The sequence below is a fragment of the Streptopelia decaocto genome (genome assembly GCF_964273445.1).
Source record: "Streptopelia decaocto genome assembly, chromosome: 11".
Taxonomy (NCBI): Eukaryota; Metazoa; Chordata; class Aves; order Columbiformes; family Columbidae; genus Streptopelia; species Streptopelia decaocto.
This window is the reverse complement of record NC_138666.1, coordinates 20,835,113-20,848,243: the sequence shown is the minus strand read 5'-3', so window position 1 is coordinate 20,848,243 and position 13,131 is coordinate 20,835,113. Positions and strand designations below refer to the sequence as shown.

The window sequence follows — 13,131 nt, the reverse complement described above, 5'->3', positions numbered from 1 at the left end:
TTGTCTTTGTGTTGGAAGCACATGGTCTTGTCTGACTCTTCAGTACCAGAATCTAGAAGGACTAATATGCCAGTTGCTAGGAAGATTAGATGAGTTTATTTTCTACCGTTTGTAACTTGATAAGACAACTACAGTTTTTGCCAAGATATCTCATTTTTTCACCAGCACCTCTAGATGCAATTGCTTGCACCAAGACTCTAGTTCACACTGAACTGTATTATATAGTTAGTTCTGTCAGTAATCAGACTCTCATTCAAATAAATTTCTGTGTATCTATTCAACAAATCCCCTCTTCACTTTAACCTCTGAGCATAATTCAACAAATACACTTCTTCCTTTGGCCTGAGGACGGATTCTATATGCTATGGAGTATACAGTGGAAGGAAGGTAGAAGTAGTGTCCTTACTGATATATCTGACACCAGAGAGTGATATGAATTCCTGAAAATAAACGTTCTTTCAGAAACATATTGCACAGAGGTGAAATGTATTCAAGTAACAAAAAAAGCAGGGGGGGGTAGGGGGAAGACAGCTCTGCTTAGATTCTTCCATTTGGCATACTGCATACATTTTGAATTTAATAAGACATATGATGCAATTCAGTGCATTTTATCACTTAATAGCCACAGAATTGCTTCATAAACACAGATAATAACTAAGCACATGGCGAGCGGGTGCGATGAGTTCTGCCCTTTCCCTTCCCAATAAGCTGGAGCTGTGATAATGCACCATGACAGAGCTGTTTTATAAGTGCCAGTACTACCACACCCGCTTTCCACAACGCTCTGCTAATGTGGCACACCCTTGTTTGACAGGAAATGTCACCTCGTCATTCCTTGGTTTTCTCAAGTATTTATTTCAATCATACAGTTAACATACATGAAGGTTTTGCCCTTTCTACACCAAAATATATGGTGGTGAGGAAAAGAGCCCTGGGGCATGCACATGAGAAAGCTGCCTGGCACGTTCTGGGAGAGGCTACACAGTGACTAGAGCTCATGTACTGATACCGCTCTGGGTGACTTAGATGTCTAGGGCATAACTTTAACTTCCAACCATTCCTTTACACTCTCCGGTGCTTTGCTTTGTGTGAGCACGGAGCCAGAGGAGTCCAATCTACTCCTTCATTATTTTTCAGATAGATTAAATCCTAGTATGCGCCATAAGCAAACATACTCCCACTGATGAAATGAGAATAGTTAGGAGTTGTTTGGCCTGCCACATATGACAAGCTGTCCACTTAAACTGTAGTTTTCCTAATAAAATATGTTTGACATCAATATAAACTTCAGGCATACCTTGTTCATCCAGCCTCAGCCACTCATCCTTACCCCACTCTTGGCTCACCGTCCCCTCTGATTCCTCAGCACTACTATTTGTGGGGCTACACTGTGGATCAGCTTTGAAATATTGATCCAGTTTCAGAAAGCTGGATCTGACTCAGTTAAAAGCAACTAGAACAGCGCACCACCGCAGTTTGGTAGAGTGTCCCTGAAGATGCAGCCATTCCCTCACTCGGTCCACAGGCTGGTCCCACAAACAGCTATCCTGGCAAAAACAAGACTCATGGGAACGGGAAGAGGGGTGCTGCTACCCTACAGCATCGCAAAGCCATGGCCTCAGGGCACGTCAAGCTTTTCTACGGCCAACCACTACTGAACACTCAGCTGTCACTAGAGGCAGCCAGGCTGGCTATCACCCTTATAGATGAGTCACCTTGGGTAGCATTTTGCACCTACTTTGTATAGGTGGAAGTTGTAGGACTGCAGAACAGGTCTTGCCTCTTCAGATCTCTGGATTACTTTCTAGCTCTGCAGGAATCCCTGTCTGAGCGTGTAACTACAGTAGGAAAAAAGGTGTGCTTTCACCGTGTAGATTCCTGGAGAAGGGAACGCCGTCTATAAATGTAATTCTGCCTAGTCAGATGAAAGTATAAGCAATCTTCTTTGTCTCGTGTAAGAGTTGAACTTGTGCTGGTGAAGGACTGCTGGGAACACATAATTTCCCTTGAGGAAGACAAAGCAAAGGACTCAATAACAAAGGGCGGAGATTTTTTTCAGTATTATGGGTTCTGCCCTGTACTTCCCAGTGTAAGATAAGCCATTCTGTACAGGGTAATGAGATTTTTAATAAATGATACCAGGCTTTTCCTTTTACTTAACGTTATGTTTGTGATAAAATAACATGTAAATTTAATATCTTTTTCTCACAACACATCTTACAAAAATGACTACAAACCTTCATTTGCATTGGTATTGAAAGCACAAGACTTAATCTACCCAACCCGTGTGAACCTGTTGGGTGTAGGGGAACAAGGTGGAGCCCACCACCTTCAATCAAAGATTAGCTGCTTTAATCAAAGAGATGTGAACAGCTTGCATTCTCAACTTTTGATTTCCACAAAGCCTGTTTGTTTTACTTAAGGCTAGTTTACTACGCCCCTGTTACCATGGAATTGCTAGGGAGCTAAGCCACACCTTTATGAGCATTCTTAGTGCTTCTTGCTCAGCAGAGCAGCCTCCTGTACTCCAGAGAGGTAACTGGAGGTAAAGAGGCATAAACAGCCAGATCAGAAGATCTTGGCTGGCTGGCAAAGCCAGTGCACGTCACCTGTCTTTGTGCTCTAGTTAAATAGTTCACACAAGGTTTTGGGAAAGTGCTTACCATGAGATGTATTTTTCAAAAGTATTTGATGCTTCGGATACTGATCATATATCTCCTGCCCTTTCATCGGTTTGAATCCAGCTTTTGCATTGGTGGCTGCTCTGTGACCAGGAGCAAATGAATGGGTAGGTTCCTCTCAGATCCCCCTGGGCTGATACAAACGCTGCATTAGAGCAATGCCAGGCTGACTGGATCCAGCAGACAGGATAAGGGTTCATTACATGTAAACAACTCTCAGTGCGCTGAGGCAGCATCGTGGTATAATTGCTAGATCACTTGCATCCTCCTTTTTCTGGTTTATCTGTAACTGAAATTATTATATGAAAATATCTGTCAGTCCTATCAACACTCAGTGTTTACCAGAATCTGTAGTGTTTTCTTTTTAACACCCTATATTCAAAGAAACAGTTTTTAAACACACATTCAGTACAATAAAAACAAACAAACAAAACCCAACCAAAGCCAAAGCACAGAAGTCGCTGCTGAAACTGAAGCAGTGTGAAAGCGCCCACAGCACGCCGAGCAGCCAGCCTCCTTACTGAGGAATCACCCCAGAGCTGCACAGATCTCCCTCACCCAGCCCTCTGATCCAGGAGAGAAAACCAGCTTTTGTTTTATCACCACTGCACACTGAAAATGGGACTTCACGTTACCATTAAGTATTTCTTAGTTTTTGTGGCATGTTACAAATTATAGCAGCTTCTAATGCTTGAGTGGATAGTAATGACGATGAATAAGATACAGTTACTAGCACAGCAGTAAGGTGGAGTCAGTGTGAGTAATTGTATTCTGTGGGAATTTAACTCAGAATCCTCCAGGATTTTGTAATCACAACAATTAAAAGAAAGGACAGAAAAAAATCAACATCATTTTAATGCAAGTTCACTTCAGGATTTCTTTAAAGAGGAAAATATTTACGGGCAGACAGCTAAAGAAAATTAAAAACATTACTTTAACTTTTCTGAGGATGAAACCTGCAGCACACGTTAGACAATGTAGGCTCAAATGCAGTGGGAAGGGTTTTGTACTTTAAGAATTACAACTTGGTTGCACAGGCCTGAAAGCAGTGGAGACAGACAAGCATTTGTGGGTGCATCTCCATTGCTGCAAAGGAGCAGCAGTCTCCATGCGAGTCACAATACACTGGGGGGGGGGAGGAAGGAGGAGGTTGTGTGCTTATATGTGACAAAACACAACTAGTAGGTGTAAAATGAAGGCCAGCTTCATTTATTTGCACAATTTATCTGTAGTAACAACCAGAGCCCCAGTATGCAAACAGCCTGGGCAACTGGGGCGGAGGAATGTGTTCCACAGCTCTGCAAAGCCTTCATGTGAAACCACCCTTTTGCTGGGATTAGCTGCCTTTCTCAAGACTAGGCCCAAAGGGATTTACAAAACCACCACGTACACACAATCATAGAGTAACTTCTTCATTGTTGTATGGAAAATATGCTGCGTAAGACAGACTTTTATTTTCCTTTCATGTAGAAGACAAAAGATGCCTTTCTTAGAAGAATCCCAAGTGACTGGCAATACACAGGTTAAACAGCAGGATTAGACAGTCTCGGCTGAAAAAAAAGTCAAGTCTGTTTCAAGAAAGGGATAAATAAGCCAACAGTTGTGCAACTCAGGCCAATAGTTTCTGGTTCGTGGGCAACAAATATTCATTGTCAAGTGCTGCTATTTAATACAAAATTTGCTCCTCAGTCTTCATTTGTATTTCCACAATACAGTCAAGGCTAGATGACAAGAAACATTTGTCACATTTCAACAGGGAACTTAACTCGGCATTGGGCATGATGGTTTGCACAATGGTTGCAAAGGACGTGTATTGGAATGCTCTGAAACTTATAAAGCCCCAGTTTCCACCTTCATTTTTAAGATGAAACAAAAACTTCAGCATGTGTCAAGAACAATTAGTTTGGGGGTGAAACATCAAGGAGTTCATTTGAATCACTGTCCTTGAGTGAGCCAAAACCCAGTAATTTGAAAAGCATTGTTTATACACAAAGGAAAATTAGAGCTGGGGATCTATTTGTTTCATTTATTCAGTCCTTTAGAGGATAAAGATGTATACACTAACTTACATACTGTTCGAACCACTTCAATGACTTCAACGTCAGATTTCAAAGAATCAAAATATAATAGTTCAGTTTCCTAATCTATTTCCTAGATCAAAGTACATCTTATTTCAACCAAGGTAATGTTAGTGTTTGGATAGCAAGCTCACCAAATATGTGATCCCGTATGTATGTATATCTACACGCACATATACATAGATCCTTTGCTGTATATTAATTTTCATTCCTCACCTTTGTATTCTGTCAGTGTTTTCAAGTTTGGACCAAAGGCAGACACTTGATCTCTTCCCTTTCAGCATCTCAAGCTTCCTACAATCTTCCTTTGGTTTATATTTTTCAATACTTTTGAGTATCTGAAAATGCAGAATATTAGCTGAGTACATAGCACCACAGAATGATCAAACATCTGTAGAAATCACGAGTTTCCCACAATATTATCACAGGCATAACCTGAATATGTATTAACACATCATTCAGGACATACAGTTGTTATTGTCTCCCTCTTCCCCCCAGTGAAAGGAAGTGACACTGCAAAGAAAAGCTGCCTTAACAAGGTAAAATTCACATCTACTAGAATGCCATTATACACTTCATATTTTTACATTTTATTTGAAAATTCTTCTCTCACTTTTCTACCAGCATTACATAGGGCCCTCTTCTACAATGACTGCCTAGGAGAGACATGTTCCTTCCACGTAAACGCTTCCTTATGATACCTTTCCTCCATCCCTCTCAGCAACGTCTTCATGTCTAAGCAGCTTTGCTCTGAAGTTACTACACCTATGCAACAGTTGCTCCTTGTTTAAACTTTAGTAATTGCTTTCCATCTGGATTATGCTGTTGTCATGTACTCTGCATAAGGATGCACCTTAAAACCCTAAGACAATTAAGTTTGTGCCAGTACAGCTAGGACTGCTTCTGAACTGCTGAAAGCAATTCTGCTGTCATATGTTGGATATGAACTTCAAGTACCACACAGAATGGGTGCACAATCTCTTTCTCTCATCATTCCCCCTCTGTGTACCCACGTGCCAGAGGGCCACAGCTGCAGTTCACGCACCTCAACGCGATATCCTTAATACAACAGAAGGCATGACTGGCAGAATGCTCTGAGGATTCAAAAACTCAGGATATCTGACCTTACTTGGAAAGAGTGAAATTATATTTTAGCCACAAATCAAAAGACATCAGCTTGACAGGACCTTTGGAAGGGAATGAAGATATCACAGAATGGTTTGAGTTGCAACCCCCTGCCATGGCAGGGGGAGAGCAGAGCAGAGCGGGAGAATCACCTCCCTTGACCTGCTGGTCACACTTCTGTTGATGCGGCCCAGGATACAGTTGCCTTTCTGGGGTGCATATATACATTGCTGGGTCATGTTGAGCTTCTCATCAAGCAACACTCCCAAGTCCTTCTCAGGGCTGCTCTCAATCCATTCTCTGCCCAGCCTGTATGTGCACTTGGCCTTGTTGAACTTCAAGTTTGCATGGGCCCACCTCTCAAGCCTGTCAAGGTCCTTCTGGATGGCATCCCTTCCCCCAGGCACGCTGACACCAGTTGAGGGTGCACTCAGTCCCACTGTCCACGTCGCCAAAGATGTTAAACAGCCCTGGTCCCAACACTGACCCCTGAGGAACACCACTTGTCACTGGTCTGCACTTGGACATCAAGCCATTAACCACAACTCTTCAAGTGTGATCATCCAGCCAATTCCTTATCCACTGAGTGGTCCATCCACCAAATCCATGTCTCTCCAATTTAGAGACGGGGACATCATACAGGACAGTGACAATGCTTCTGTTGATTAAGAACGCAGAAAAGAACTTCACCTATATCAAGCAACTCAAATGGCAGGCTTTACTCCAAATCTGGATCCTGACTGAATTTTTCCTAGGCCATGCAAAGATCCCAAACGTGGTGTAAACCACATTCCTGCAAAAGATCAAATATTTCTTACCATTTGTGCAGCTTCTCAAGAAGTTGTGCATTCAAGTTCAACTGTTGCTTTCTGCTAAGCACACTCAATAGAAGTCATCGGATAGAAGATTCCAGTGGGCCTTGTAAAAATAATTTACTAGTCCTGAAGAGTACATGGGTGAATTCCTGTTGAAAGTTAAAGCAAGAAAGGAAAAGCTTTATTGCCATTATTTTTACATAAATTAGTTTTACTATGCTTTCTGGACCCTGAATCCACTCTGAATAAAGAATGCATTGCTAATGTCATGCTTGATGTACCCTACTCCTTTGCACCACTTAGAAGCATTTTATTTCACCATGGCAATACATTCAGTGAATGCAGGTTTTCAGGTTATTTGTAATACTTGCCTTCATTTTCTATTTGAAAACTCCAAAACTGTGTCCTCTGCCCATGGCTAAAGGGTAGAATTATACTAATAGAATATAACTGTCATTTAATCTCTGCAAGACCACACACTGGCTTAGGCATGCAGTGAAGCATGCTCCAAAAAGCCGAAATTAGTGTGGGAGGCCTTTAAGTAGACACAATATCATGGTGCATTTCTGTTTGGCCACGAAACCATGAACCTCTTGTGAGAAATGCTCTGGAAGATGGCAATGGCGCAGCAGCCCATACCGCTGCTCTGCAGCTACTGTCCCACCTTCAAGTCAAATGGAAAGTGCTATCAACTGAACCAACATCTCACTATGGATTTTCTCCTACAGACTCATTCAAATAATAATCCATACTAATTTGTATACGGTTCAGGAAATAATAGAAGGACATAACATTAAGCTGCACCTAGGCTACTTTTATGGCTGAACCACTGTGCTGATAAAATACCATTTGGATTTGCAAAGTCAGTTTTAAATTACTAACTTCACATGAAAAGATTCTTGGTTATGTTTTACAAAAGCATTATAGAAGAAACCTCTGCTCCACATTTGTACATCATCTTTAGCCTTCTCTTTGCTTCCTTCAACTTAATTCTAATAATTCTCCTTAATGTCTTGGGAAGATGACCGTCAAATTCTACCCAGTGATTAGACTGCTCCCCCAGGTTTGGGTGTTCTCTGGGCCAATTTGCATTCTTTACCCTGAAGAGTATAAAAACAAGTACTTGTATCTAAAAAAAATATAGGAGGCATGTTCAAACAGTAATAAGTCTGACACTTCATATGCACTACAAAGAAAACCACAGGATAATAGACACATCCAATTTTAAATATAAAATATGTATGTTTTTATATACAATAATGACATGTGGGAATCGGATACAAGACTTTCATAATACAGAGGTGATAGACAGAAGTCTTGAAGAGTCCATGGATATTCTTTCCCTTTCCCTTTTTAAACAGGTATTTTTCTTCACAGGCCATCCAGAATTCAGTCCCCTTTGAAAACGTGACTGTGCAGTACACCCAGGGCAGGAGGACAGACGTCCTGCCGCTGCAGTTGTACTGCTCTACAGCTCGTCTCAGTGGGGCAGGATGAGAACAGGAGGTTTTCAACCTAGAAGAAGGAAATACTCTGAGTCTTTTGTCTTGAATTGTGGCTCTAAAAAATGAGGAAATTTTACAGTCCACAGGAAAATTCAGCGGTAGCAGTGTTTGTTAATAGAAATGCTACATCACATACGTTAAAAGGCAAATGTGCATGTATTTGCTCAGTTTAGCTTTCATAATTACTACACTAACCTTTAGAGCTGAACACCACAGCATCCTCTGCTTGAACACTTTCTACTATGAAGATGAGGGCAGTCAAGCTATGATCCAGAAGGCAAACACAATTCACAACTTAGTTCAGCTCTAATGTGGCCTACAGCCAATCATTTTTCATAATCTGTGTGAATTAACTAGTTAACACAGAAATATGTACTAACAGTTGGCCTGCCAAAAGCATTTCGAAGATCTATTCAGCCTCGGAATAAGGAAAACTCTCCCACACCTGGTATAGATGAAGTTTGCTTTGTGAACAGTTTTGTCAGCCAAAGACAATAATTCACCCCGGTTACCTGCCAGAGCTTCTACAGCAGCAAGTGCAGCCTTCCAGAGTCTACTGCGGAAAAGGCAGGTACATGCTATCTGATTTCCCCCAAAGTCATCTGCTTCAGTTTAAATAGCCATCGAAGACATTTTATGACATTTGGGATGGCTTTACCTGCTGCTCAGAATTGCTCCAGATGACAAGAACAAAACCCAAGGTTATGAATGATACCATAATCAATAGTCTCAGCAGCACTGCAGAGAATGCTGGACTAGAGTTCAAGGAACTGCTAAAATCACAGTAAACTGACAGATTGCTCTGCCACTTCTCATCTCAGCGGGCATGGTAAGATGACTGCCAAATGGGCTGAGGGTATTCAACCCTCTGTATGTTTTGTTTCATTGCATGGTATTACTAAGGGAAATTAAACAAACAAACGTTGATATAGAGATAATACCTAAGTTTAAAATTTTAATGGTTTGGATAGTTATCAGGCAACAGGTTCACATGACCACCTGCAAATCTGAAATGAATTCCAAATTTAAACTCTGTTCAGAAAAATCTGCAATCTGACACTTGCCTTTACAAGCAAAACTTCTGAGCACACCTTTTAAAGTTAAATGCTGCAACTAAGCTGGTTTGACAGCTTGCCGCTGCCAGAAGAGCGATGGCCTTCTTGTTTCCCCACTCTGCCCTTTCCCAGCTTCACGAATCCCATCTCTTTGTACCTGCTGTGGTTTGGCCCAGCTGGAGTCTGACCACATGCAACTCGTTAACCCATCGGTAAAGCACCTTTCAGTCAGCAGGCTGACTTTGTTCTGCACCGTCTGTTACTGCCAGAGCCTACACAGACAGGGACATCCAGTCAGGAGAGTAAAGAGTGTCCCCTTTCAGCAAGCTGTGAGACCGGCCCAAGCCGTGACGCAACATCCCTTTCATCACACGCTGCAAAAAGCTGATTTTGTGTTTGTAGCCACGAGTTTAAAACTTGTTTTGGCAAGTAAGTTTTTCAGGTAATTTTCAAAAGCCTTGATTCCCTAACTAGCCTTGAGCTAAATTAAGTTGCAGTTTCACAACCTATTTCTTTTGGGGGTTGGCTGGGGCTGGAAATTCTGTTTTAACTACAAGCTGCTTCAGTGAGTGCCGCTGCCAAGAAGAATGATCGTGATATTATGCACTGATAGGGTCCTTCAAACTAATATAATGTTAGTGTGAGAAGTGACATAAGAACAGATATCCTTAAGGTGTCATAAATAACATGGTATGGCACGAATCCTAATCAGTTTAGTACAGACCATATTGATCTAAAGACATAACAGTTATTTACTTCAGATACAAGCACAGAAGGAGACAAAGCAACAAAGTGAGATTAAACAGTAAGCAGCCAAACTCCTCATTAGTTAATGGGTCACGCACCCATGACCCAGTAGCTGCTTAGCAGTATTTTAAAATAAGCACAGCAACTATTTCAGCCTCCGGATCTTTCGAATGACTTTTGGAACGTTATAGTTTCAAATCTTTTCAGAGGGATAGCTAAAGCACAGATGTAACAGCTGAAGAAAAGTAATAGTACAGCACTATCCTTCAATATTTTATACCATCGATGTGTGAGACAGAAACTGATCTCGGACAAGAATGTGTTTATTTCCGAGAATATCTCAGAAACCTGATGGTATGAAAGACAGACATTTTCAACACATCAGATGCACGACTGTATGTGCTTTGAGTGATCCTTTTAGCTAGTTCTGAACCCACATCTATAGCAGTATGCACAGACACATGAACAGTTGCTTCCTTTAAGTATAACTTTAGTCTGTTTGGAAGTGATTCAGGTTTTCAAGAGGGTCTCCAATCTGATGGCTGAAATAGTAATTTAGAAACATCCTGCCCCTATTTGTTAGTCAGCTTTGCTCGTGAATAAATACCATGCAGCCAGCTGTTTGCCTCCCCATGCCACCTCTTAATAACAAAAGCAGCCTCAGGCCATCGAGCCTTCCCCACCACCCATTAATCTCCAGGAAGCAGCTTCTTTCTCAATGATTGCTTAACGAATGCAACATTTAACAGCCCAGATGAATCAGCACTGACCTACTAGTAAACTCTTGACTTGACTGTCCCTTCAGCTCCACAATACTAAACTTGCTGATGGAAGTGTCAGGAGGTCCATTTTGGGAGGTCATTCTGGAGCCCATGTTTGGCTCTGATACTTTCTTACCTCTTCTTCCTGTGAATCTGTCTCTAGATTCTGTTAAATGCAATTAATCTATATGATGTAGTTCATTCTGGTAATCAGAACTCATGACATCCACATGTAGTTTTTGTTCATCCTTGCTTGAAAGGTCTTAGATAATGTTTTTGAAGTTTAGGGATCCGGGGTTTAGTACAGAACCTCCAGTGATTCCCTGTATGACCTTATTAAACATCAAAATGAAGTATTTTGTTGGCAGAGCTACTGGAGAGACAGCAGTTCCAGTGAACACAAAACAATCCCTCTTTCTCATCTGAGTTGAACAGGAAACTCCAGCAGATGATGGAAACAGAGGACAGAAGGATGAATGGATTTGTTAGGAACCCTTTCCTCAACAACATGCATCTATATTTATTTTTACATACAGATATGTATTTAAACTATATAAGTATATATACACATACCTTTTTCCTTAAGCAGTTATTCAGAAGGATGCCCGAAGATGAAATCCCTTGATGTTTTTGACGAGTTCTAACTTGCTCTTCTGCGTACATTTTTCTGTGTTCACCTCAGTTTCAGCGAGCAGAATGGCCTACCTGTAATAGAAATAGCATCGATCAGCAAGATCTTGTTTTCCACTGTTTATGCTTATAACCAGCAAATAAAATGGCCCAGAAATCAGAAAAGGAAGTCTTCAGTTATTTTTCTTTTACTTCTATTTCTGCAGCTCCTCACCATCCCAGGAGCCAGGAGGAATGTGTTGCCTTTCAGGGAACTGCTCCAGCACTGTTTTTCTGCAGCGCACACATGAACTCCCCCCGTCCAGGGAGAGGCCGCGGGCCGCGCTTACGGAGCAGCCTCTAGCGGCTCAGCGCAGGAGCCACCCCGGCTTACCGCTGCGGGCCTGCAGCGCGGCCGCATCCCGCGGGACCGCCTGGAACGAGGGTAAAGATAATCAGCTACTAACACTGGCCCCTGTGCCATAGAAGTTGATCTGATCCTGAAACACATTCTGGCAATGGCTTACAGGAAATGCATAAAAAACAAATCAAAGGAAGAAGAAACAGCCACAGGGTGTTTGATTTGTCCCAAATGCAGTGTGTGAAGGGAAGAAAAAAAAAAGACATTTTAAGTGATATTTTATCTTAGACCTTGTAACTTTATTCTTCAAAGATGATACAAAATTCCCATACTAAACAGATGCAAGATTTCCAATATATTTAATATTCTAATGTAAAAGTCTTCTAGGAATTCCTATTCCACTTACAACTTCAACAATCTACAATTTGTGAACCTACAACAACACTCTACCAAATATAGCAATTGCTCACAGGAAAAGTAGATCACTATGCAAGTCTTTCTAGCTGTTCTTTACTTTAGTCAGGAGAGCAAAGTAACAGAGATGCCTGAGTCACAAGACTAGCCAGACTACCTTTCGAAATCTCTGGGAGACGGTAGGTGAAAAGATGAGGCTTAAGGCGTGCCTTGAAGATCAAAATCGAGCTTGTTGCTAGGAGTTATAAACCCCAGCTGCTTACCTTCTAATTGCACACTATTAGGAGTTAATTTGTGATACCTTGTCAGAATTAGTGAAACAGTATCTGACCCATGTAAGGTGGGCAACAGTGCTGAAGAACATCTTGTAGAGAATGAAATTGTCAGGGCAGTAACTGGCATCTCAGCTATCCACGTCGAGCCTAGGTAGTAACATTCCTCATGAAGGCTGGCAGGGCCCCTTCTCCTCAGCAGCCTGGGCCAGAGCCATTCCCGGCCCTGCAGCAGGGCCTCCGGCACTCTGGGCCGCCAGGCAGGTGCAGCCAGCAGACAGAAGCCCCTTCAGCAGGCACCGCTGCCCCGAGAATGGCTCTATGGCTCTGCCGTACCGAGAACGGCTCTGCCGTACCGAGAATGGCTCTATGGCTCTGCTGCACTGAGAATGGCTCTATGGCTCTGCAGCCCCGAGAATGGCTCTATGGCTCTGCTGCACTGAGAATGGCTCTGCTGCCCCGAGAATGGCTCTATGGCTCTGCAGCCCCGAGAATGGCTCTATGGCTCTGCTGCACTGAGAATGGCTCTGCTGCCCCGAGAATGGCTCTATGGCTCTGCTGCCCCGAGAATGGCTCTACGGCTCTGCTGCCCCGAGAATGGCTCTATGGCTCTGCAGCCCCGAGAATGGCTCTATGGCTCTGCTGCACTGAGAATGGCTCTGCTGCCCCGAGAATGGCTCTATGGCTCTGCCGTACCGAGAACGGCTC

General features: G+C 42.4%; 1 protein-coding gene across 11 annotated transcripts in view; it reads right to left on the bottom strand.

Moving 5' to 3' along the window:
- The window catches only part of ESRP2 (epithelial splicing regulatory protein 2), a 143,975-nt gene that overhangs the window by 49,376 nt on the left and 81,468 nt on the right, over positions 1-13,131 (bottom strand). For 6 of the 11 annotated variants that reach the window (XM_082063075.1, XM_082063077.1, XM_082063078.1 and 3 more), the window contains 4 exons: positions 11,341-11,472; positions 6,703-6,848; positions 4,976-5,097; positions 2,664-2,970 (listed from right to left, as the gene is read on the bottom strand). The gene's annotated coding sequence lies outside the window, so the exon portion shown is untranslated. Of the gene's footprint in view, positions 1-2,663; positions 2,971-4,975; positions 5,098-6,241; positions 6,302-6,371; positions 6,607-6,702; positions 6,849-11,340; positions 11,473-11,589; positions 11,705-13,131 lie in introns of those variants that run through there. The other 5 variants (XM_082063079.1, XM_082063081.1, XM_082063074.1 and 2 more) reach the window with 5 other exon arrangements.